Source organism: Chiroxiphia lanceolata, chromosome Z (assembly GCF_009829145.1).
Source record: "Chiroxiphia lanceolata isolate bChiLan1 chromosome Z, bChiLan1.pri, whole genome shotgun sequence".
In the NCBI taxonomy this organism is placed as follows: Eukaryota; Metazoa; Chordata; class Aves; order Passeriformes; family Pipridae; genus Chiroxiphia; species Chiroxiphia lanceolata.
Genome location: NC_045671.1, coordinates 10,199,373 through 10,226,368, shown reverse-complemented (window position 1 = coordinate 10,226,368; position 26,996 = coordinate 10,199,373). Strand labels below are relative to the sequence as shown.

At 43.4% G+C, this 26,996-nt stretch overlaps 1 protein-coding gene across 5 annotated transcripts in view; it reads left to right on the top strand.

Moving 5' to 3' along the window:
* PDZD2 (PDZ domain containing 2) overlaps positions 1-26,996 on the top strand; it is a 204,399-nt gene that overhangs the window by 11,937 nt on the left and 165,466 nt on the right. Inside the window, exon 1 of one of the 5 annotated variants that reach the window (XM_032675771.1) lies at positions 14,409-14,484. The exons of the other annotated variants lie outside the window; for them this stretch is intronic. The gene's annotated coding sequence lies outside the window, so the exon portion shown is untranslated. Of the gene's footprint in view, positions 1-14,408; positions 14,485-26,996 lie in introns of those variants that run through there. 5 annotated transcript variants of the gene reach the window in all.

The following is a 26,996-nucleotide window of genomic DNA, read 5'->3' as shown; positions in this document are numbered from 1 at the left end:
AGGGCAGGGTGCTCACAGGAGAAGCGTGGAAGACAAGAAGACAATGAGGGGAATGTAGTAGTGTCTAGAGGTCCCATCCGCCCTCTGGAAGCACCACAACCCCTCGGTTTGTGTGGGCGTGGGCATCATGTCAGACGTTGGTCCCCTCCACAAGACAGGGGTATAGGCAAGCACATGGTGGGCATGGAGGCCTCGGACATCAGAGCTGTAGGAGTGTTTGGTGGGAGCTCCTCTCTAGCCCTTTCCAGCACAGGAAGGAATTGCAGAGGTTTGATTGAGAAATGGGCTACTGTGATTGAGGGGCTGAGCCCTGCTTATATGCAAAGTGTAGGTGCGTATAAATATATGTCAAGGTTCACAGTGGGAAATGTTGCAGCAAGGAGTTGAAGAAGGAAAAAACAGGAATAGAACAATATTCATTTTTTAAGTGAATTAATTCAGTTGTGGTGCTAGATGTAGAGGGGCCAAATCAGACTAACTGTGAGGAGGGAGGAGGCCGTGGCAACCAAATAGGAGATGAGGAGAACTGTGATGGTGGGTGCTGCCAGTGTGGGTGGTGGGGGAAGGCTGAATCTCACTGAGCTTACACAGGACAAAGTAGCTCAGATGAGAGAGCTTGCTCATGGGACTCTATGTTTAGGAGAGAGGATACCTTCAGAGATGGTCCTAAAATGTCAAAAAGGCAAGAAGCAAACTCATGTAAAAGAGGATTGAGCCTTGGTATCCTGTAGATTGCAAATGGCCTGAGATTTTCTTGCCTGGTTTGTACTTGAAAGTAAACCCTCTAAGACAGACTTCTCTGTATTTGTCAGGAGTCAGTGTGGAGAAGATGGGCATGAAGGCTGATGGTTTGCAACTCTGTTGTCTGGGATCATGGCATCTGCAAAAGGAACTCAGATGGCTAGGATCTGGGTTATTGAGCCCCAGAAAAACAAACTCATCACTTTTGGCCTTGCTGGGTTTAAGCGAGCATCATCAGACGATTGAGGGAGGGGATTGTCCCGCTCTGCTCTGCACGGGGGCTGCCTCACCTTGAATATTGTGGCAGTTTTGGGCACCATAATATAAGAAAGATGTTAAACTCAGAGAGCATCCAAAGGAGGGCAGCAAAGATGGTGAAGGGCCTTGAGGGGAAGCTGTGTGAGGAGCGGCTGAGGGCACTTGATCTGTTCAGCCTGGAGAAGAGGAGACTGAAGGGAGACCTCATCCCACTCTACAATGTCCTCATGAGGGGAAGAGGAGGGGCAAGCACTGATCTCTTCTCTGTGGTGACCAGTGACAGCACTCAAGGGAATGGCCTGAGGTTGTGTCAGGGTAGGTTTAGGTTGGATATTAGGAAAAGATTCTTCATGCAGAGGATGGCTGGGCACTGGAACTGACTACCCAGGACAGTGGTCACAGCACCAAGCCTGACAGAGTTCAAGAAGTGTTTGGATGATACTCTCAGGCACATGATATGACTCTTGGGGATGGTGCACGGTTAAGGGCTGGACTTTGATGATCCTTGTGTGTCCCTTCCAACTCAGCATATTCTGTAATTCTGTGATTCTGTGACTGCATTTCTCTTAGTGCCTCTAGTGAAACATAACGCAAATACCAAGACATCAAATGTGGTCTTTTATTAAAAATCTTCCCAGGTACCAGACCTGCTCTTTATCTGTGGGGAATCTAATTTCTGCAGCCACTAGAGAAACAGTTCAAGGAGATACAAATGTTAAAGCCATTATTCAAATATTTCTGATCTGGGGCCAGTACCTACTTTTAACTTATCAACATCAAAGAGGTTCTTCAGGAGGAGTTTGGAGGGAGAACCTGCCTCCACCATGCTGCGAGTTAGGACACAAAGGCCAAGGTGTAAACCTTCACCCCATAGGATAATGCTTATGGGGGATGCCTTGCTAAAAAGCAAAAAAAAAGTTTGTCCCATGCTTTATTCCAGCATGGGTTTTTAAAATTACTCATCAGAGGTTGCTTTTGATATATAATAAAAAAACTCTAAGCAACAAAGGGGCTTTAAAAAAAGCAAAGACTTGACATATTTGTTAATACTCAGGGTAACAATGCATTAATTTTAAGGCATACTTTTTAGGTTTGGGGTTTTTTTTAAAATGAAATGAGGACACTAATTAAAATTAATCCATTTATAAATCTTTCCACATCCAATTTTAAAGTGTAAATAAAACATTTGCCTTGTCTGTCTCTTTTCTCATGATAAGATAATACAGACCATGTAACTTTTAACTCTTTCAGGTATTAAGCAGATAAAGCTATCTTAAGTTATTTACTAAAAGATACAAAAATTGGTTGCACAGTCGAGATAGCTTTTAAAGAGCAAGAAAGATGGCAGTGGGAATGTTGGGAGTGCCTCAAAATGGGCTTTAATGCTTGCCTTTGGGATCTGCAAACCTCAGGAGTTTCTCGACCCGGCTGCGTCCCTGTCCTCCATTCCCACCCCTTTCATGAAAATGAGCTGTCTGTTGGCTGCCTTCCTTGATATGCATTTTTCAGTGTGTGATAATTTGCACTATAAAATACACATGGATGAATTTACTTCAGTTTTGCTCCCACAGTCAGTCAGGATTTGAATTGATGAGTTTGGAAAAAGAGAGGTGGTAGACTACTCCACAAATATGACATATTTGATTAATTTATGTGATTGAAAAGAAAAAGAAAACAGGGGGGGCTTATGGCAAAGAAACTCTGCAGTTTTAGTTCTGTGACATGTGAGACTGCAGTGTTGTCAATGCTGAAGGTATTATTCTGTGCCTTGTTTAAGAAGGAAGCTAAACACGACCTTGGGTCTGTGATGGTTGGTAGCTCCTCAATGTATGCTAATTAGTAAAGACTGTGAGAAAAGTAGTACAGCTGCTGAGGGAACTATATATTCTGATTTTTTAATGTGTTCCAGATATCGTCAATTGTGCCTACAGACCTTTGGTGCAGTTATGGCTGTGTCAAGGGTGCCCGTGTCTGTGCAGTCATCTACCACAGCAAAGCACTTGCATGTAGAGTGCTGGCAAAACTGCTAAACCCACCCCCCAAACAGCCATGTGTAGGTGATATTTTAAACTCTGACGTAAGCTGTGTGTCTCTGCTCCATCTCAGGCCATGCCAAAGCAAAGAGATAGCACGGGGCAGGTCTGTTGTGTGTGAGGATGCTCCCCTCTGCTTTCATATGCAGATATTTAATAAAACAACTATGCATCCCTGCTTCTTGTCATTCCTATCCCTGGGAAGTTTCACGTCCGCTGCTATCTTCTATCAGTTTCCCGCGCTTTGGTCTTGATGTCTGTTCTTCATAAACCTTCCAGCCTGAAATCTGCCCAGCACTGACTCCACCCTGGTTCCCAGCCCTCTTTGCCAGGAGTAAAGCTCAGCTGCTGCAGACAAAGTGAGGGTAGGAGGAGAAAAATTGCCAATTCTCAGAACAAAATGTCCAAACCGAAGTTGTACTGGCTTGGAAAGGAGTGTCTTGCTATGGCTGTCCTGCAGATACAAATGGACAACAAGTAGCTATTTGGTGAATTAGCAGGTTGAGAGTCTAGATAGTTCTTTCCAGCAGTGTTTGTACTCTAAATATTTATCCACAGTGCACAGGAGCATTGTTCCACCTTTCCCAGAGAAGTCATGCCCAGGTAGGAGGTTTGATGCCTCTTTTATCCCAAGGCTAAATGGGATTTAGCTTCACGATAGCAAGTTTGCAGCTCTTAAACTGAGTTGCTGAGACCTACTGTTTTAAGCTGTGCTTCTGGTAATCAGTCTCCTTTTGTGAAAACATAAAGACACAGATGTTGCAATTGCAGGAGTTAAGGCTTTGTTTGGTGTTTGCTCGAGGTATTCTTTCTCCGTGGGTGCAACCATGGGAAGTGGGGGAGTGCAGGAGGACATGGCTGGGCACTCGCCCTCCACCTCCCGAGAAAATGAGGGGATTTCTCATTGCAGAAAGCAACTTTTGCATGGAGCTACGATGGGATTTTTGCCCTGTGTGCTCAGTTTTCTATTTTACAGTGCTGTGCAAAATGACTTCTTTGCTTCCAACTACAGATTCAGAACTGCTAACCACCCACTGTACAGCTGCTAATGCACAGATTATCTCCACAGCCAACAGCTTTAAGTAATCAAACAGAGATAATTTTACCTCTGTGACCCAACAAATAAACACCAGAATCAAGAAAAATCCTTTCACCACACAATCCTACCCAGGCTTTCAAGGACGGATTAAGGACTCTCATCAAAGCCTGCAAAGGTGTCAAGGTCACCAGGTTTGTCCCATCTTAGATCAATGGTGTGGGGTGCTCTCAGGAGGGTCATGATGCTCTGTAACCTGATGAGACCATCTCTTGCTGCTGCTGCTGCAAAAGAAATCAAGTGAGTAGAGTATACTCTGAAAGTTGTGTATGCAGTCCTGCTTGCACAGGAAAAATTGTGGCTTGGACTGGCGTTTGTTAATGACATCAGCCTTTAACTTTCTGTTCTTTGGAAGAACAGACATTTCTCACAGCTATCAGAGGTTTAGCACCATTAAGGAAACACAACTGTTACATATTGTAACATTGCATCTGTGGCTTCTTTCTCACTGATCTCCACCAGCGTTGAGAAAGAGAAAAAATTCTAGCCCTAAAGTCGTATCAGAAAACATTTTTATGCTTTAAAAGTCTGTTTCTCATTGCTTTTATTTCCCAGATCAGCTCATTGTGGCTGTGACTACTGTCTTAGAAATGAAGTCTCAGCTTGCTTTTTTTTTTTTTTTTTTTTTTTTTTGGTGTTAGTAAATTCTAGCTGCTCAGAGCTTCTCTCATTTTCCCTGCCCTTTCCCCCTTTGTTCTAGTCAACTCATTTCCTTATTCCTGCTATTAAGGATACTTAGCATGTTGTCATTGAGAAACAGCACTCATTTCTTCATGGAAAGAAGCTGCTTAATGTTTCATGTGTTACAGTGAATAATTAAATAAAGAAAAATATCTAAGCCTACAAAAACTAGCTGGCAGCTGAAAGGAAGAAAGCATTTGCAGTCTGCTGGGGAAAAGTAACACTCCTGGCCTGGTGTCTTAAAAGTACAAGGGGAAGGTTGAAAAATGAATATGTCTGACATGACATTCAAAAAATCTGGATTTTTCAACTTTCCGTGCATTTATAGCATTAATCTTTAATTGTCGTATTCTTGAGCGACTGGCTGTGAGATCAGAGCTGAAATTGGTGGGGCTGAGGAAAACCAGGCTGGTAAGTGGAATGAAATGTCTGCAGGGACCACGACCTTGTGAACTGTCAGGGATGGAAAGGCTGTCAGCACTCAGGGAGCTTGGCAGCCTGATGGCGTATGGCATGAGCGGTCTTCATGTAAATAAGGGGTTTTATTGGCCTTCATAGTGCTTTTCACCCTTTCTGGGCTGTATGGTCATTGCCCCTTTTCTTTTGATTTTATAATAAATCTTAAAACACAGCTGCTGGGCTCTGTGAAAGTGAGATGAAAAACTGGGGAAATGGGGCTTCTGTACTGAGAGGTGGGAGAGGGGTGACTGCTCCCAAATGATCTAAATGGACCATGGAATGTTCTACCTTTTCAAATAAAACCAGAACTGAGCTGTAATTTTGCAGTGACCTTTGCAGTTTTACAAAATGAGATCAGACACTTGCCATCCTCATGGCAGAGGGAGCATCGTTCAGGGCCGAGTTACAAATGGGGATCTGCACTGAGTATCTTTTTTTTTTCTTTCCTGCCCCCCATCTGCTTTTTCCCCTCACTGTACATATAATCTCAAAAGGATAACGTGCTTTAGCAGAATTTGCTGAGACCAGAGACCGATGGAAGCTTATGCAGAGCAGTAGCTCCCTGTGCCATTGCACATCCCTTTGAATTTGGTTAGTGTTAGTCCCATTAGGTGGGGTAGGATCCTTTGCATTCTCCTTTTTCTACCCTATATGCTGAGATGTGGAGGCTGGATCACATAATTTGTATTTGCATCTTCCAATTACCTTTTGCATTTTCCTTTCTGTCTGTGATCTGCAGCTCTGGCTGCAGTGGGGACACAGTGAGCAGGACTGCAGTGATGGCCTTGTACCACTGTGAGGACTGTTGATGTGGATCTGGCGTGCTTGACACACACCAGAGTGACTGATCTAACAACCAGAGAACACCTCACAGCCCTCCAGCCTTCACGTGCTCTGCTGCTCTGCCAGCGTGACTGGCCTGACCTCTGCTCAGAGTGAGAGATTGGGTCCAATTCAACTTGAAGCAAAGTGGCGTGAGGCTTAGGGAGCTATTGCAGCATCCCAGAGAGTATCCAAAATTAAGAGAAAGGGGACTTCTTTTGGTTCCAAAAAGACTGTTAGAAATTCCTGTTGAGGGTTGGGCTGCAACAGTGCTGTTAACTCTTCTGCTGGCTCATCTATGTACTGCTGAACTAGTGGACATTTAGATCATGTCCAAACATTCTTCCCTTTACGTTGACAGAATCTGCACTGAATGGCTCATATTTGATAAGACGAGAAACAGTTTGAGAGGAAACATGGTTTTTGATTACTGCCTCTTGCACCTCATCTGTGGTAGCTCACCAGTTTTGATTGGCTGTATGGCGGAAAGGATAGTGCCATTTTAAATGTACTGCTTATACCACTGGCTTAGACTTTTCCTGTAGACTTGATTCAGGTACATAACCACACACCTACTTTGAATTGCATGAATATTGCTGAAATTAGCGACACTTTTCCTGTGGTGGTTCATTTAGGATGCATGGTTGCAGCTGACCCAATTCCTGCTGAAGTAAGTGAAAGAATTTCCCAGTATTCTGATAAAGCCAGGTCAGGTCCTAAATCCAATTAACCCCTTGTGTTGTCTGCTTACCACAATACTATAGTTTGGGAGTGGTACAAATTCTGGTATGCACTGCACTGATCAGAATTCTTTCCATAGGTTGTACCAAAGGAGGAGCTCTCCTCAGTCCCAAATTCTCTGTAGTTTATCTTCTGATGTTCTCTGTTACTATCTGATTTCTCCCCTGCCTTGACCACTCTTGATATCATTTAGCAGAATCTGCATTTTCTCTGTGCATGAGTAACAAGTAAAAGGAGTCACTGCACTCAGTGAGAGGGCAACAGCAGCCAGACCTGGAAATCCAGTAACCCTGGTCCCACTGACCTGAGGATTAAACCCTGCTCACTGAAACATGAGCCCAGGCTGCCAAATTGCCCGTGATAAGCTTTAAGGGAATAAAACCATGCCTGCATCTATTTCTTTTGCAGCGACTTTTTAGCTGGAGGCTCATAAATAGCTGCAGCAATGTGAATAGAGAGCCCCCACAAGAGACCTGGAAGGCGCTCAGCTGTGTTACAGGGTCCTATTCTTGGGGTTTTGTTTGTTTGTCATCTGGATTAAAGGGATTAAAGACTTAACCTTTGTACAGCCTTTCAAATAATAACATGTTTGTGCTCATACTGCATGTCAGGGAAATGTTTCCCCCCACTCCTGATTTCATGATACAAGTGAAGATCTGACAGTGGTCAGGCTTATGTAAAGTTTTGTCTTGTGCTTTGAACACCAACAAATTTAGCTTAGTGCTCCTGTTCTTCTCCATCTTGTGGTGTTGGTGGGCCCAGGGCAGGGTACCTGCTTCAGACCTTCATCCCAAGGACTGGGAGCTGTCATGTTGGTGGGGGGCTGCAGTCTGAGCTGCCAGATCCTTGTCCAGCCGCCACCCCTCTGGGCTGTGTTTTTTGTAGTCAGAAATAAAATTTGTGCTGCCAGATGGGGCCCTGCTGCATGTCAGTCTGTCACATGCCAGCTGGCTGTGGCCGTTCCTCACCTCCTGCTCTGGAGTGGCTTTTTTGAGCAGGTTTCAGAGGTTTGTAGTTTATACTGTAGCCCTTTGCATGACTGGCAGTGGCTTTTTTGGGATTCTTTTGGGATTCTTTTGGGATTCTTCTGGGATCATGCCAACAGTGACTAAAATTTCCGAAAGCATCCAAGTGATCTGACAAATTTATTGACGTGTGCAAAAACAAACTAAGCAGGACTCAAGAACTGTCTTTACTTTTGAAAATTTTTTTATCTAACCCCTTTGCATATTCCACATGTTATTAAGGGAAGACCCAAGGCCTCCTTTGGGACCAGCTGGTCCCAGCTGCAGGTATATCATGTGTAAGCATGGCCAGGACTTGCTCTCCTCAGCGTGGTGCAACACCTGCATGGTCTGGGGGATGCCCAAGAGACAGTCAGGTGGGTGTAGAGGTGTGGGTGGCCCAGCCTTGAAGACTTTGTCCTTGGAGTTGTTCCCTATAAATAGTGCTGAACCAGGAGACCTTGTATGTGGGGATGGGAGGTTTTGGGGTTATATTTCTTGGGACTGGGATTTCCTGGGGATGAGAGTTCGTGGGGATGGGAGTTCTTGGGGTTGAAGTGTGCGAGGAAAAGGCTCACCTCTGGCAGTTTGATCTCTGGCAGGGAAGATGACCCCCATGATTGCCTACCTGGCTAAAAGCAGTCCACCAAAGGATGCACATTTTTGTGAGCATTGTTTTCAGAGCGTCAGCAGTGCCATAGGACTCTAGTGGATGCAAGTGTTGGCATGGCACTTTGTAAAGAGTTGGTGGAAAAAATAAATAAAAATCATTTTGGTTCTTTCTGTTCACAATGGACTGGATATAACAAAGATAATATGATTTTATCATTTGGATCAGGTAATAGCTTTACCATCTGTACTATCATCACATTCAGTAACTTGCCCCCTCCTTCAAACTACAGCTCTTTTCTAGGTAGAGCAGCCAATGTAAGTAGTAGTTTTAAATCTACAAGACACAGAAAACCCATGGACCTACAAATCTATAACCAAGAGGCTGTAAGATCCATGCTCAGGACCTGAGTAACAACTGCTTTCCCTCCAAAGACAGCACATGCAGTGTCAGCCTCTAACAAAGGTTATTACCATCAAGGACTTTCCTCTGGGGAAATAGTTTAAAAAGAGCTGCCTGAATATTGCCTAAAAATGTACTTGAAAGAGAATACTGAATCAAAGTGATGTAACAACAGGAGTATTTACTTTTCTGCTTGACCCCAGAATAGAGAAGTCACAAAGAGTTAACCATTCTCTGCATTTTAGAGGGGATTTTATCTTGCAAGAAATTTACCCTACCCTACTTAAATTTAGAAGATGTCAGTCCCCTTGTATCTCCTGCACACCAAAGGGAATGCAGACTGAGCTTGAGCAATAATATCTTAAATTTGCCAACAGTTTTCCGCTGCAATAAATATCTCTTGCAACATAACACTGAAATCTGTGGATTGCAAGCCTGTGCTTTCTGGCGTATAATATACTTCATCCACTCCACCAAATGCCCATAAGGAAATTGTAAGTGAAATCAAACCACAATATATGAGAGTGAACTTGCACAGACAGTTGATTTAGGACACAAGCACCTCATTCTGGCTCTTTACTCTACAATTTTCAAAAGCAATTCACAGCAAGTACGTAATAGTCAAACAAGTTGGGTTGGACATTAGGCTTTGTGGTGGGTGATACGAAGAAATAAATGGAAATGTGGTTACAAATTTGAAACTTTATCTTTGGAAACTCTGTATAGCATTTCTGAGAGCTCCACTTGACCTACAATTGCTGGGTAGAGGCAGTAAAAATGATGTAAAGGCAGTCAAAGTGAATTAATTTAAAAAGTCTAAGTGAATATTAATAGGACCTGCTATATCCAACAATTTACAAGCGTGTCTGGCATTTATAGATGAACTCTGCTGTTTGTTACATATTACATTAAAGAAGAATCCTGAACCAACATATCAAAATGTCAAACTAACACAACATTTTCCTTTGATCTCCTTTTTTGTTAAAATGAATTATTGATAGCCTTTTTCATGGCTGGCAGGAGAGATTTCTGATTTTTATTTGCGTACTAGATCAAATCTCCTGTTCCTTCTGCAGGCAGAGCTCTTTACAACAATATCTAGATATAATATGTGCAATTACAGAGCTCAGATTCTTTCTCGCAGGGAATGTTCTCCCCACCCATCCTGTGCTGCTGTGATTTCTTAAGCTGATATTTTCATTGGAAGTCTTTAAACAAATGTATAGCCCACCCTGGAGCCAGTGGTCAGGACAAGAGAGCAATGGTTTTGTGTGGGCCCACAGACCACACTGGTGGGTGTGCAGCTCTGTAGAGGGATCTGAGCTGTTTTACCCCAGATCTGTGGAGAAAAACCTGCCTGTCTGTTCAGTGATGTGGCTTGGGAGGGTGTTTTCCAGAGCAAGGTCATATTTATGCTAGGTTTCAGAAAGCCCAGGTGGGGAGGCGGGGTGGATAGTTCTTGAAGTTTTGGTAGCATGGGGGGATAATGAGGTCTCTATTATCCATCATCACCCGGTTTAGACACCAGCAAAGCCTTGGTCCCAGTAAGAGCTCTCAGCTGCTCCAAGTTTCATGGTTTGCAAAACTTTCTTTTCAAACGTCATCCCAGTTATGGTTCTGGCACTCATGTTTCCTAAGGGTCCACCTCACTCCTGGAACTTGGCAGCCCCCAAATCCATTTGCTATGCTCTACCTACCAACATAGAAGTGGTTTTGGCTTGTTTTATTTTAAGGTCAGAAGTCTCTGTCAGAGAAATGAAGAAAACAAACCTTCCTCCTTGTGGTGTCCATTTTATTGTGTTTAGCATTTTTAATTGCATCCAAAAGATGCTGCTTGAATTTGGCAACCCTTGGGACTCTTCCTCCAGTGTCTCTGGGTTTACTAAGGCACAAAGAAGGATGGTGCAAACCATAGCCACAAGGCTCATGAAGGGTTTTAGATTTGCATGGGTTTAAATTGTTTTGCTCGATTTAAATGAGAATAAATCGACTGGAAGCGTGGAACGGAGGACAGAGGGACACACTTATCTTCTTATACTCCCCTATCCCCAAATGTGTTTCTGTTGCTTGTATCCCATTACAGATTTGAGAAAACCAGCTCCCGCCCTGCGATTGTGGAAGGGGGGACCAGCAGTCCTTGTCTTTCTGTGCCTCTGAGGAGATGTGGAGCCTCTGAGTGCCTTTCCCTGCCTTCTGCTGTCTCTCAGCCAGCAGGTCTGCTCTCTTCCTTCATGCTTTAATCAGGTTTTTTCTCTCCGTTCTGCTGACCCACTTTAGGCTCTTTGAAGGCACGGCGGAGCTCCCCGGCGGCTGCAGCTCTGCCTTCGGGGGACGTGGACGGGCGGAGGAGCTGAGCAGGCGAAACGGCAGCAGCACTCGACCCATGGGAGAAGGGTGGTTTTGGAGGCACAGGTCCCCTTGGTTTGCTCCCCTGGGCACCTCTGGGGACATGTTTTTCTCTCTTAACTGCTGCGTAGGGTGTGTTGTTGTTTTTGGTCTTCTGTTTTTAAAGTCCTTTTTTTTTAAAGGAGGTTTCATTTCAAGGCTGCTGGAGCAGTCTGCAGTGGGGTTGCAGACACGCGTGCTCACGCTTCGTGCCTTAATAGCACCTGACATAACCTGGTCATAGGCACAAGGAAGGCACAGATCATCCATCCCCCACTGCTCCTCTGTCCCCGCTCTCATCCCCTGTATGTAGGGCATCTTATATCTCAGCAGCATCCCCTGCCTGAATCACTTCAGGAGCCTGTGGAGAGCTCTCTCCACCTTCCCATCTCATCCTGGAGTCTCAGTTTCATGTTCAGATGCTGAATTTGGGGTGAGCATGCCCCTTCCTCTGTGTATGGGCAGGGATGCCGGCTTTGCTCTGGCTGCACAGGGATGATTGCAGCTCTGCAGTAATAATTATGTGAGCCTGGCTGAGGAATGATGGTAGGGGAGAGGATCCGCGTGGTGGGATGACTCACGGGTGGGATGACGCAAGTCTGGGGCCTGACTTTCTCTTTGCAGGCTGCAGAAACTTCTCTCCAAAAGGCTAGGTCAGGGAATGATTTACCACTGGGTGCCAGTCTCCATTCTCTCTGCTTGGCACTGGCCCCACTTCTCACTGCAAAGGTCTCCAGAAAAAGCATGAGACCACTTGTTTTCACTGGTTTTGTTGGTATTTGGTGGTTTCCTGCCTGGCTGAAGGATCTCAGGTAATGTAGGAGGAAACTAAGGGCCTGTCCTCATGAGATGCTGTTCATGGTGAATTCCTTGACAGGTGGCCTTTGGGAACTTTTATTACAAATTGATTTTATTTCCCTCTGTGTCCCAATAACCAGGAAGAGTAATTTCAGTTTACATTCAAATTTACTTTAACCTGGATGAATCTTCCTGTGTAGACATGCTATGGAGTGTCAGAGGATCTGCTTCTGTATAAAGCTGGTCTGCTGCTGCGGCAGCAAAGCTGCCTTTGACTGACCCTTGCTAACCCTTCAGCACAGGAGAGAGCAGCTTATGTTTCATGGCCATACTTATGACTTTTATATGGTTGGTAAATTCAATCATGTGGGCAGGAGGTCACCCATATGGGGACTCTCTGCAGCTGCCCTTCTGATAGCACTCGTGGTCTTAGCGTTCTGATGCTGTTGCTTGATTTGTGGTCATGATGCAGAGACTGTTCAAAGCCCATCCCCCTTTCTCCTAGCACTCAACCCTGTAAGGAAGGGCACAGAAAGATGGAATTATGGATCTGCCTGATGGTTGGCAGGTAGAAACCAGCTTGTTCCAACCTGGGGCATTTCCCATATATGTGCTTTGCTGTTCAGGCTCTGTGTATGGACATCTGCATGCAGGTTCTGCTGTGTAGGAGATGCCATCCCTGTGTATTAAAGCAAAAAGTGCTTCAGTATCTGTTCTACAAATGATATAATTTTTATGTCATAAATAGCCTCTATTTTTGCCTATCCCTTGTCTCCTCGTACTTCTTCATGAGAGTGTATTCTTAGCACTGAACCTCCTTCTTCTAAATCCCATTGCTGGTTTCCTCATGTAGATTTGTTATTTACTGAACAAAACAGGGAACTTCTGAAGATTAGTGTTAATTGTATTTAGAGTGAAAGTAGGTAATGGCTCTGGAAGTTTTCCCACAGGGTTATTTTGGTCCTGGCTCTTTGGAGCAGAGCTGCTGATGGGGCTGGGCTGTGCTAGGGTGCCTGGTGGTTTGTGATGCACACACAGGCTCTGCAGCAGACCCCTGGCTTCATCTTTCTCTTGAGATCATGCCAGGATTTAAGCTCTGCAATGAAAGAAAGTGTAAAAACCCTTCTCCCACACACATGGTAGTAATACTTTATGTATATTTATAGAAAGGGCTGGTATTTTTTCTTGTTGGTATTAAATTATTGTAAGAAGGATAGAAGTGTTACTAAAATGCAGTTCTTCGTCTCCTCAGAGCATTTCTTCTCTGCTGTCTAATAACTCTGTGTGATGCTGGTGTTGGATGGTCATTTTTGGATCATCGTATTCCTGTGGGCTAGGCACAGGTCTTGGAAACCCCTCTGCATCATCATGCTGCTCCACTCAAGGGATTCTCAGTGGTATTTGTGTGTTTCTCGGGCACCAGTTTGAGAGTCGTGTGGGGCTAAGATGGACATCAGAGGTAAGACATTACATTGCTTTTGGACTGATCCTGGTTGGACTCCAGCAGAGCCAAGCCCTGAGACTAGGTGTTTTGCACTGCCTCCACAGCAGGAAGAAAATAGTAGGAGCAGCTCAGCACTTACACCAGTAATATAGTGCTTTAATCTTCAGTAATTTCTCCAGGAATTAGCTGTGTATATTTTTTTTTTCCCTGTGCAGTAGCTGACTTCTTGGAGGCAGGTGCTAGATTTCTTGCAGGGCGTGTTTTCTGTGGTTTGAATAATTTAATCAGTATACAAGTGTATAGGCTTGGGATCGTCTGACCAAAAATAAATGCTGTCAGAGCTTGTGCTCTTGCATTCAGTGCATAAAACCTGGCAGTGTTTCAGGGAGTTCAGGTAGCCTTCAAATTTATGTCTAGAAAAATCTGATCAATTGTTCCTTGAAAAAGGCATCTTTTTCTCTAGTGGCTCAAATATATGCATTCATACATTTAATATAGGCACCAGAACTGAAATTAATCCAGTTTGCAGTTCCTACAGTGACAGAATATCTGGATTACTTGGTACCAGGTTGCCCCAAGATGGCACTCTGCGTGCATGTCATGCTAAAATAATAGTATGGTTCCAAAGGACCGTCTTTAGTATCTAAACACTGCATACTTCTCCTTGTGGGGAGGTAGAGAAGCTGTAAGCCTGACAGGTGTGCAGCAAGTACTGTCACACTGCCTTTGAGTGATGGTCTGTGAGGGCATCAGGTGACATCAGAGGTGACACAGGCAGGAGGCTCATTGCTGAAATGATTGGTGACCAAAACACGACCTGATATGTTTTTATCCTTTTACATGCTTTTTCTGTATTGATAAGGTGGTATAATTGCCAGATAGTCATAATATGTCACATAATTGTTTTGCTATTCCTTTATCTCCTCACATGCAGGGTATCCTCCTTTGACAGGGAAGGGAGTTTCACCCTAAGCAAAATCTAACTGCTGAGGAAGCAGCGTTTCCAAGGGGTAGGTCCAAAATAATAAAATAACTTCCTGTGTTAGTGGAAAAAAATGCAGAAATACTCAAAACAAAAGTGATAGGATAGAAGGGTAAAGATGGTACCTTAATTTTATGTTACAGATCATAGAATCATAGATTGGGTTGTAAGAGACCTTAAAGATCATCTTATTCCAACCCATGGGCAGGGACACCTTTTCCTAGACCAGGTTGCTCAGAGCCCCATCCAACCTAACCTTGAACACTTCCAGGGAGGGGGCACCCACAACCTCTTTGGGCAACCTGTACCAGTGACACAGCACCCTCACAGTCAAGAATTTTTCCCTATTATCTAATCCAAACCTACTCTCTTTCAGTTTGAAGCCATTCCCCCTTGTCCTGTCACTCCACGCCCTTGAAAAATCTGATCTTTCAATCTTTCTTGTAGGTTCCCTTCAGGTACTGAAAGGCCTCAATTACTCACTCCAAAGCTTCTCTTCTCCAGGCTGAACAATCTCAATTGTCTTAGACTTTCCTCGTAGGAGAGGTGCTCTATCCCTCTAATCAATTTGGTGGCTTCTTCTGAACTCACTCCAATGGGTCCATGTCCTTCCTGTGCCGATGACTCCAGAGCTGGATACAGTGCTACAGGTGGGGTCTTACCAGAGTAGAGTAGAGGGGCAGAATCCCCTCCCTTGACCTGCTGCTGACCCTGCTTTGGATGCAGCCCAGGATGCCTTCAGCTACATTTTGGAAATTTTTAAGCTTAAGGGAATTAGCCAAATGTATATTTTAATGATTAGAAGATTGTCAAATACGTGTTTAACTTCATTCCGTGTCTAAGTTGCATGTGAGGGGCTTTTTTTTTCTTCTTGCAGAGTAATCCTTATGATTCTGCTTTAATGGTTTTTCTTGTCTATCTGAAAAACTGGGAAAGAAAATTTTAAAAAAATTAAAGTTTTCTCCTTATTTACTTCCTCTGTAACTGTCATTTATAAATCTTTAATGATGTACATGCTTTGAATGAACCCTATATTTTTAAATGATTTGTAAAAAGAAAAAAGCCTTTCACATTCTTGCGTTGTATTTTTGTAATAACTTTTCTCAGCCTATGACTGAAAATTTGTCTCCATTTTGGAACTTTCTGTAATGGAATGAGATAAAATCTAATTCTGCACTTCACATACTCCATGGGCCAAATAGATCCTTCACTTAGTTCCATTAAGTGGGTTTTGCAGAGAAAGGAGTAATTTACAGGCAGCACTTGGCCCCAAACCCTCTTTGAAGTGACTGGCAAATTAGATAGACACGGGCACGTGGAACTAGGTCCTATGGCAGCCTCCTTCATATGGGTGGAAGATGAAACCCTGAATGGCAGGATGTTTTCTGGAGAAGGAGGGATGTTAGTCAGAGGTGCTGCTGCCCTGCTGGATTCTCTCAGGGTGCTCACCCACCTCTGCCTTTGCGTGTCACCCGGAGGACGCTGGCTGCGCTGATGCAGACACTGATTGCACTGTTCCACATCTTTGACAGCATGCATTAACCTGGAATCTGATGTGGCATGACAAGACACCAAGTTCTGCTCTGGCAGTGGGACTGTTCATGTGCAGTGCAGTCTGCTGGAGTCTCCCAGGACGTTTGAGTCGTATCCGTGTGTAATGGCCTTGTGCAGTTAAGTAGAGCACACTGTCTGAGATGAAAATCAAGTCCAAGAACAGGCTTGTTTTCCTCCCTTCCCTTTCCCTCCACCACTGCCGCTTGCACCACTGCAGTGGAATGTCTTCCTGCTTCTCCATGGCTCCCCAAAACACACAAGCCCTCCTTCCTGTGTGGTGTAACTAATCTGGCTTGCTGACTGGGATCTGCCGGGGCCTTTAAAGTGATGCCAGCTACTATGTACTAAATGTAGCATGGCAGCGTTTCAGAGTGAAGCTAAAAATCCAAATCCAATAAGCAAAGAAATAACCATAAAGATGAAGCCCTGGTTTCTATTCTGCCCATCAGCTTGCTGCCTGATGGGACAGCTTTGGACTAAAAGTTGGCGGTGGACTATATGTTAGAAGTACGAAGACCTCTTTTTTTCCCCTTTAAGCTCAAATCTATGAATAGATGCATTTTTTTTTTAATCTTATAGGAAAATCACATTATTTTCAGGGATGAGCTTTCAGGCAGTTTGGATTCCTTTTTCTCTCTGTTGGGATTAGCAAACAGCAGCAAAACTCACACTTCTCTTCCTAAATCCCCATTCAAAACAGAAGGGAAGTTACCCAAGCTCAGGTTTTGTTCTTTTGGGATTTAACTGAAAGAGAGTTTCAGTGTGGGGGTTGTGATCCTGTAAGGTGCTGGCTTTCATGAAAATTAGCAGAACGATTTTGTGAAAAATATTTGCATTTCAAGCGAATGTAGATTAGTAAGACTTTTATGGTGAAAAAGACTGTTATGGTTTTGTGAGGAAAACAGGTTAAATGATTTCTCGTTTAGTTTGTGGAGAGAAGAGGACTTTTCAAAAAAAAGCAAAAGAACCCCCAAAACACAGCTACTGAACATCATGTGGGGGAACATGATGTGCCAAAAAAAAAAAAGATATGGGGTAAACCATCCACAGTGCTGGAATGGGTACCATAAGTAGTGAAATGCTTGCTTTTGTGGAAGAATGGAATGGGTGCTGGAAGCTCTGTAGTTTCTGAAATGACAGAGTGATGTTTTCTTCTGCCAGGGCATCCCGAGGGGAAACTGTTATTACAAGGTTTCACCAGGCCAATTTTCATTTTATTTTATTTTTATTGAACAAAAAAAAATAAGGAAATTCACCAGTGTAAGGAGGATTAAGAGTGGATAATCCATTTTTGTGACTCATTCTGATAAGAAAAAAGCTCATCAACTCCCTGTAGCCTTGCATCTGAAGACAGTTGCTGACAGATTGCACAAAATATGTCCCTGCATTTTTAGGACCTCAAGACAGCATCTTGCAAGCAGATAAAACCAAATAAAACCTGACAAACCGTCTTTGTACCGGAGAGATGAGAAGAAAAATGTGGATAGTTTCTGTTGGAGGATTTGAATGTGAAGCTATGGGGAAGGACATTGAGTTATAACTTTAACTCCTTAAATGTTCTCTTAAGCATGAAGGATCTCAGTTAATCAAAGCTATTGCATAACTGCTGCTGGGGAGTGAGAAGTTTATTTTTAATTACACTGCCTTACATAATTGTTACATGATGACAGAGGCAGCATGATGAAATGATAGAGATTTAAGTATACTTTTTAATACAGTGAAATTAAAAAGTGAAGTGTTGATGCATTTATTCATCCCTACCTTGTACCTGGGTCTGTTTCATGGTTTCTGCTTCAGCACGGAGTTTTTTAGGATAGTATCATTTTATTCTGTACTTGTACAGCCCACAGCTGTGACAATGACTTCTTGAATGTGGTGTTCATCAAGATAATAAATAGACTTGTTCATTTTCAGCTTCTCCTTTGATCTTGGAATGTTTTGGCCAGCAGACCGCTACACGTGCAGCTATAATTTATCATAGTTGTGGAAAAACCATTTAAGCTGGATGATTTCTTAAGTAATTTATTTAACTATGGTTATAAAACTGTATTTTCTGCCTTAATACAATGAAATGCTTGCTTTAAAAGCTGAGCATGCAACAGAACAATTAAGTATGTTGTTTTAAATTTGAGAGAGCATCTACAGAAATGTTGCTAACAAAAAAGAGAAAGTGAAATGGATGTGAACTAAATTTTCGCTTTAATGTACATAAAAGAGAAACTTCTTTTCTGTCTCACTTAAAATATCTCTTGTGAAATACTCCCTTCTCTCCTTACTTTGAAGTCTCTGTGTGTCTACTCGGTGTTTGCCAGCACTGGAGTGGTGTCAGGATGGGGCCATTACTTGCCCCACTGCTGCACACTCGGGGCCGGGGGCTGCTGGTGGTGGCTGGGCTTCGCTCCAGTCCTCAGCTCCATCACTCAGCCCCTGGAGGGGGACACACTGGGCCTCTGATGGCTGAAATGGTGTGTCCTAAAGTGTGATGTTCAATTTACCTAACAAAAATACTCGTTGGGGGAAGCCGCCACCAGCTGATCAGGCCTAACAGAAAACCAGATAGGAAAACAGCAGCTCATATAGAGGTCCTAGTTTGACCCTTGTTAGACTGAAAAGGCTTGTTTCTAGCCACGAGCAAACTACTGCCCCTTTACTTTTGCTTTGACAAGCACCTTTTCTACGAAAGGACTGATGATGATTGTTGTTGAGGTGGCCTATACTGTGAAGGGTTTTAAGCTAAATGATGCTGGACACTGTAATAGCTCCAAGGAAATCTGGTGTGAGACTCCTCCGCCTTGTGGCATCAGTCTGCCCTTCCTCCTCTCCAAATTCTGTAATTTCTGGAAGCATCCGAGTTACAGAGGAAAAGCTGGAATTCATTTACAAGTTGACTTAATGTGGCTTTCATCAGAAACTTACAGCTATTGAGTATTTCTGACAAAGTCTTGTTAGAGGTTTAGAGCTTGCTTTGTGAGTGTGTTTATTAATTAAAGTCTGCCTCTCTTTCATGGCTTTGACTATTACTTTTTAACTGGAAGCCATCACAAAGGATTTAATTGTAGTGATTTTTTAATTATTTTGTCTTATAAGTATTAGCAAATGCCTATGAAATTGAATGAATGTAAAAATTAACATCAGATCCTCTCAATAAGAGGGAATTAATGCAATGAAGATCTGCAATATCAGGTTGTATCTGTGAAGTCAGATATGCAGAGATTCCTGTCTGAGGTACATAAAATCATGAATTTTTAGAGAACGACAAGATTGTCTGTTGGTGATGTTACATATGAACATGCTTTTGTCCTGTTTTTTGATGGGGTGGTTAACACTCAGTGGTACCGTGTGCCTGGTGTTAACATGTCTGTATGGACAGCAGACTTGTGCACCGACCTTCCTTTTCATGCTTGTCCATGTGTTTTCAACTGCAATCTAAGTAATAAGAAGAAAAAATCCAGTAATTTGAATGTTCATTTGTGAGCTTCTTATGTAAGTCTGTGCTTCTTATATCCTTTTGAAGGACTTAATTAAATCCTTTTCAGATAGCCAGAAAAAGTAGGACAGGAAGGTAGGGTGTCAGGTAACCCTCCAAACCACCAGCCTCATTTCCCACATCCAGGGTAGGTACTGGGAACCCTTGATTGGGATTAAGATGACGTTATGACTTTGAATGCTACAATCCTGCGTCTTTGTTTTGTAAAGGAGTGTACTGTAGTAACAAGGCTGTCTTGTGTACTGCTTATCTTCATTTTTTTAAAATGTATTACAGGGAAGTTTGTGTCAATTGTAAAATTGAAAGAGGAGACTTAATGGAGAGGCACTGGGGCCAGCAAGAGTGTTGGTGTTGAGAGTAGGACTTGATGGGTGAAACGGTTCAGCTCCGCATCCTCAAACTTTGGAAACAGGCAACAAGAGGAAGGGGCACAGAGGAGCTGCAGCAGGTGGCAAATAACCCCGTCCAGCGGCCCACCCCAGGAATATGTAACAGTGTGCATCAGATATATGATGTTAGATGCAGCATTTAGGCATTACAGGATAGGGATGCAATAAAAGACTGCAAAGAGCAAATAGCCCTGACAAACCTTGTTAGTTGGCCAGTGCACCAGAACCATCGCCTCCTCAAAGGCACTTTAGCTTTCTTTTCCTCTTTGTGAATTAGTAGACTTTTCCCAGAAGCAAAAAAAGAATAGGTCTCTATTTTAAACACCAGCTTACTGGGCTCAGCCCTGAAAATTAAAATCTGTCTGCGACTGGGACTTGTTGGCTTCTGCTCTGCAGTTCTCTGGGGGAGAACTGCTCACTCTCACAGCTGGTTTCCCTGGGGTTTAGCTGAAAATCCACTGCTGCTGTAGCCTTGAGTCTGTGTGCATCCCACGGGTGGGTAGCATTTGGTGTCCTGCTTTGTGCTTTGCCTTGCTGGCATTTCACATGGGAGGTTTGCAAGTTTTAGATCAATTAGAAACCAAGACAAAGTAGAACTCAGGTTCATTTGAGAGTCTTTTTGGGTTTTTTGAGAGTGATCATTTGTTTTTCTAACTCAGGAGTTTCCTCCCCCCATAAATGTAACCAGAAAGGAGGCGGCATCACTTGGCAAAGGAACATTTAGGTTAAGTTTCGTTTTGCCGGAAGTGTTTTTCCTTAGTTGTTAAAAACATATTGAGGTTTTTGACAGCACAATGTGGTGTCCAGCCCTTGTGTGGGTGGCAGGGAACACTTTGTAGGGGGGGTACCAGATGTTTTCATCTGCCTTAGGGAATATCTTAGAAAATACTCAATGTTTTGTTGTGATCTGCTGCTGTACAATCTGCAGAAACTTAAGTGGATCCCAAACATACATTCTGCCTGTGGACAGAGCCAGTGCTCTTGTACATCAGGAGCTCAGTAGGAAGCCAGAAGATCTGTCTTTATTTGGAGATCCAGCTGAGTCTCTGAATCATCATCTCCAGTTTATCGATACTGCAAGTTATTTGAATTTGATGTGGGTCTGTAACCAGGGTAATTGCACTTGTGGTCACTGGTGGGGCTGGCTGTCATGTTTCACTCAGGGATTTTTTTGCCTCTGATGGCATTATGGGAATGGTTGTCTCTGGATGAAAGATATGATCCCTGCTTGCTGGGTGATTGGAAGTGTCTGCTTTGCAGAGCACAAACTTTTCTTCCACTGATGTTTGTTTTACCCATGCCTAGCATAGTATAGACGGGTATTGAGTGGAACTCCATGAATATCTGTTTTCCTGCACTGTGCTTAGAGGTCAGTATAGAAAAAAATATGTCTGTGTTCTTAATGAGGACACAGCATTCCATAGGAGCACTCTCAGCTGTTGTGGGGATTTGTGTCTGTTTTCTGCTGGGTATCTGTTTTTGCTCCACAGAGATGTGTGGACCAGAAAGTCAACAAAATGTTGGTCCAGAGGGATACTGGGAGTTGTGAAATCCAACAGTCCATCCTGGATATTTAGACCATCCCTGATGGATGGATCCTAGCTTACTTAGCCTGTTCTTTCCAAAACCTGAGGTGAGAACCTCTTTTGCTAGCTTGTTCCACTGTCCTGTCCTTGCAGCTTTTTTCTAATGTGTAGCCTAAATATTCCTTGCTGGCAATTAAGCTGATTAATTTTTGGGTTACTCTCAGTGGACATGTAGTACAATTGACTGCTGTCCTTTTTATAACCTTACATGGCTTTGAAGAGCGTTACTGTGTTCAGACCTCTCTTTCTGAGAATATTTTTATTTGAGTCTTTCCTCAGAGGGACACCCACCCTTGCAGTAAAATATCCAAAGTCTGGAATCGCCTAGTAGGTTGTCTGGGAAGCTTTCTTACTGTATACAGTGGAGGTGATTCATGGAAAAATGCTGGTTATAATCTGTGATGGCTATCTTTATTTCTAAGAAATTTCTTTCTGAACCTCTTTATAGAGATGACTTTACCAGATATGAGTACACATGTAAGCAAAAAAAAAGTCTTCTCTGAGACAAAACATTGCTGAAGATCCTTTCCATACAACAGCAATTTAAGTTCTTCTTTCTTCCTGTCAAAATATAAAATGGAAAGATTCAGAGAATCATGGACATTTTTTCTCCCTTCTTACATTAAAAACCTACTGTAAAAATTGTGTATCTTCCAGAATACCACAAGGCAACTTTGTAAATGTGGGGGCAACCAGAGCTGGAGTTGCTCTGTGGATTTGAATGACTCCAGACTATTTCCTTGCAGCTGAATATTTGACTGTGTAGGAGGGTTTTCTAGTTACTCTCTCTTAAAAGCAATGAAAAAACAGTGGGGAAGAAAACACAAAGTAAATTACACTTCCAAATTTATTCAACAGATCACAGCTTCCATACCATGCATACAGATTATATCACTAATATTTCCCACAAAGAAAGGAGGTAGTGCCGCAGACCTGCAATTAATACTTCACTTCAGCAAAATATTATGATGTAGCTGTCCCGATTCTCCATATGTACAAATTCAGCATATTCCAGGCATTATTTTGCACTCTGCCTTAGTTTCTTGGGAGAAGTGTTGCAGAGGAAACTGGTACTTAGTTTATAAAAAGCGCAGTCGGTGCCACATGGAGGGATTTTTGTGCTGTGTGATGTGGTGTGGCATGTCCTCTCTTCAGATTATAGACAGTCAAAGTTAATTGCAAGTGTGATGCCAGCTTGGTGGCTGCCTGGCCTGGCTTTTTGATCAGTTTCCCATGCTACACTCTCCAAAGTTTGGGCTGCTGGTGTATAAAACATGGGATGGGCATCTGCCCTCCTGGGCTGCTGTTCTTGCTTCCCATGGAGGGAGCCTGGACACTGGTGTGGAAGGATGTTCCAGTCCCTCGTGGGTGCCTCGACATCACACAAGGGTACAGCCTGGATTTACTCCTCCAGCCAAGACAGATATAAGTGTTTCGGGTATAACAAAGCGAAGCCTAACCTAAGGATGTGCATCTGCAGAAGGCAGAAAATTGTTTGGGTTTTTTTTTTTTTTTCAATCACTTTTCTGCAAAATATTTTTAAGTGCTTTGTTTCAGACAATAAATAAATTGTTGACAAAAAGCTAATAGGCACTGCCTGGGCTTGGTACTGCCTGGGCTTGACACAAGTGCCTGGGAGAGCAACACAGTTGGTATAATAGCTTATATGCAGAAAATAATATATCTGCATCCGAGACAAAGTGCTTTGTATATTAGGATCTCAGTGCTTTGTATATTAGGATTTCTGCTGCACAGAGATGCTGAGAGAAAGCTTCATAACAGCTGGGGCGCTCACAGAAAGCGTCTGTTAAATATAAGGGCTGATCTCGGGATAATAAAACCAGAAAACCCTCAATATCTACCAAGGGGCACTTAGTGCATCTGCTTGGCTTGGCATTCCCCCTTCTTTAGAAATGTGAAATTGTACTTTAAAAATCAGGGTTTTGTTTGGTCTTTTTTTTTCCTTTTTACCTCTACCTGTTAGCATTACCATCATATTAGGGATGCCACCAAGTGCAGATGGTCATCAAACAACCATCACGTTCCTTTCTGTGCAGCAGTGCACCTTCCTGTGTGTCGGACCCCAAGGGGGATGTTTCATATTCGTGCAGCTCATTTAGGAAAGTATTTGGAATTTGCAGACCTACTGGGTCTCTTTTCTCTCCCATAGTAACCACCAGTTTTTGCTTGGCGCAAATGACTGACTTTCATAAGAAGACACATTTTTTATGGAGAAATAACTGGTAAAAAACCCCAGAGCTGCTGTGCATTTAGAGACAAGATGTGCCTTAACTAAATCATTACTTCTAGAAAAGTTGTTCAGTCAAGCTGGCACCCAGCTGCCTTTACCCTGGCCAGCAATAGTCTCCTACCAAACCACAGGACTCTGTCTGGAATTTGTTTTCTTAAGAAGTAATCCTTGCAAATCCTCATCTCAAATTGCAATTTTCTCTTTCTCTAGTTTCTCTGATTTTGCTAAATCCAGGTATCCTTGATATCCCTTGCCTGTTATATCTTCCCTGTGCCTCAGCCAATTCCCTACGCTCTAATCTTTAATCCTGAGGTTTTTTTCTTTAGCCTGTGGTTTTGCATTAGTTAATCTGTGTTTTGCACATGCCTGGTTTATCTTGCAACAGAATTTTAATTTGGATCTAGAGTGAGCATATTGTTGCTTCTGCCGAATGAGCACAGATGCTCTGTAAGTTGGCAGTCTGAGAGAGGATAGCTCTTGTGTGCTCCTCTCTGGCACCCAGAGTGATCTGGGTTGCCCACTGATGGTCACTTTCACCACTAGTGCAGAGCCACCTCTGCAGCTCTTCTTGTTGGCACAGGGGACATGCTGTTAGAAATGCAGCAGTGACTATGGGGAATTACAGAATGGTGCAATTTGGGACAGTTCAGAAATTCTCCTAAAATTTTGCTGGGAAGTTGGATTGAACTTGGCACAGAAAAGCACCCGACAGGGGCTTTGCCCAGTGCAGCTGAGTAATCCTCAAGATGTTTCCTTCATTTGTGTGTTGATATATAGTATTTTCGGCCAGTGTCCAGGCAGCTCACCAAATTCTGTTAACAGTGTGATCCTAAGGGGATTAGCTAATGACTTTCCATACAGATTGGGTAATGACTTTTTGGAAAGTGAGAGCTCAGCAGAAAACAATCCTGGCAATTACTGTCTGCTCATGTCAATACTCCAAGTGCTGCAGAGCAGCTACATGAATAAAATGGCTTAACTTCTCAAATTAATTCTGTGTCTGTCTCACTAACCTCTCTACAGAGTCTCCTACTCTTGTCTGATTCAGGAATATCTTTTGCACTCCAGACTCTTTGGGGGTGAGAGTGGTTATAACCTCCCTGAACAGATTCTTGGTCTGTGTGCTGCGAGAGCCTGGGTCCTGTTGGCATTTCAGGTGCAGTCTCACAATGCAGCCCAGCCCTGCAGTGGCTGCTGACACATTTGTGTCCTGCCCAGGCTGGGCAGATCTGTCTGCTCCTTTGCACCAGGAGTGATACTCAGTATGCTACTGAAAACAGCCAAAAAGCTTTTCTGGCTTTGGAGGTCTGAGTTTCTGCCCTGTGCAGCTTGTCCTGGGGCTGGGCAGGCAGCACTACTGGCTGGGAGGTGGCTTGCCTGCTGGACAGGTGGAGGTGTATTCCCCAGCCATGCTCTTCACTCAGCTGAAGCCTCTCTGCCCTGCAGACATGGGCTGTGAGATGGAGGGTGATGCTGTCAGGCAGGTTAGGAAGGAGGAACAGAGATGGAAGGTTCAGGGGGCAAACTCAGCCTTGTTCTCCTGCCGCCTTCTAAACTCCTGCTATCAAGAGTGCAATCCAGTGCCCAGGATTGGTGGGATGCTGCTGGAGGGGGTGCAGAGCAACCCAGCTTTTGTGATGGGTGAGTGAGGATGCTGACATGATTAAATTCACCTTTTTTGGGCCTTTCATTTCTCTAAAGGAAAATCTCATAGTGCCCAAATCCAGGAAAACATGGGATTTTGGACACCCAGATATAGTATTACTGGTAATGCAAATGGTTTTAAAATGTATGATCAAGACAGGAAGTTTAAGCAGAGCCCTGAATGAAGGGCTGGAAACAAGGGGAGAAACAGTTGCATATGTAAACCCTTACAGTTCAGAACAGGTCAGCTAAAGGGCAAGTTTCCAACCAGGATTCTGATATCTCTTCCAAAAAGGTGGAGCATAACCTCACGTTGACCCTTAGGGGGTATGCAAAGGAGAGCACTTATGCTACAAGAACAACTCAAAAGAAAAACAAAAATATACCCAAGAAGAGACTTGAACCCTACCAACACAGGGCTTTGTACCCTTGTGGAGGCAAGAAAGGGTGTGCAGCACAAGCTTCCTGGCATTTGCAATAATTTTTACTTTTTCTAAGCATTCGCTTTGTCAACAAGACAATAGTTAAAAGATATGTTAGCAGCTGCATCTGCAACTGCATGCTTCAGCCATTGTTATGCATAATTACTCAGTGTTTTATCAATTCTGTTGTATTCCCAGTAGTCTGGTTTCAGAGCCAAAGCACATCATTGAGATGTCAGCTTGGGTCCCATCAGAGGCACTGAAACTTGGCTGACTAACTGCTTTGTGCTGTTTGTTTTACCCCCGTTGCCTGATGCTTGATGTAAAAACCAAGTAAACCCATCCAACCTGTAAATGAGATAGCAAAGTTCGTAACAATAGTGGCCTGCTTAAACAGTTTGCCTTCTGATGTACTGAGTTTATGACATACATCTTTAGCAAATAGTTAGGAAGAGGAAAAATTGCAGATATGCAGTGTATTGGAGCTAAATCTGGATGCTTCACTCTCTCCCCAGCTACTGTTAGACTTAGTCTTAAGCAGTGTTGGTAAGGTTGGTTATAAAGAGCAGCTGAATATTGAAAGTGTTGGGTACATCGTGATGGCGAGCTTAGAGAACCACGTGATTAAGAATAAACTCTTCTTATGCTTATTTTTACAGATCATTGCAGAGTTATTCATGCTATGTTCAGGTGTGTTCTTCAACTGGGAGTAAGCTCACCTCTCCCACAGCTGCTTGCATCCTCCTTCCCAGTGTCACTGACTCCCTTCCTTGCAGAGGATAACCCCTATCTCAGGTTTCAAGGGAAATTTGTTCAGTGAAATGCCACTATATTTCTTCTTTATTTTGGCAGCTATTTATCTTTCCACTCATCTTCACCTGCAGTACAGAAGTCAGGAGTTTTTTATGAAAACTATTTCTTTCTCCTCCTCCTCAAAAAAAAAAAAAGTGGCAGGTCTTTCTCTGGAGACCAAAATTGCATGTTTCGAGCATGCAAACCCGGGAGATTATAATGCAAGCTGATTTTCAACCTTTGAGTGTAACAGCCAGCTGTTGGTCACAATAAAGTGCTATTGTGTCCCCTCATTGTCACCGTCATCTCCAGTGATGGTGCCAAGTGCATCCCCTCACACCCTGCCTCGGAGTGGGGGGACACCCCTTCCGACTGCCTCCAGAAGCAAGTCCCCACCACTGTCACTTGTCTTCCC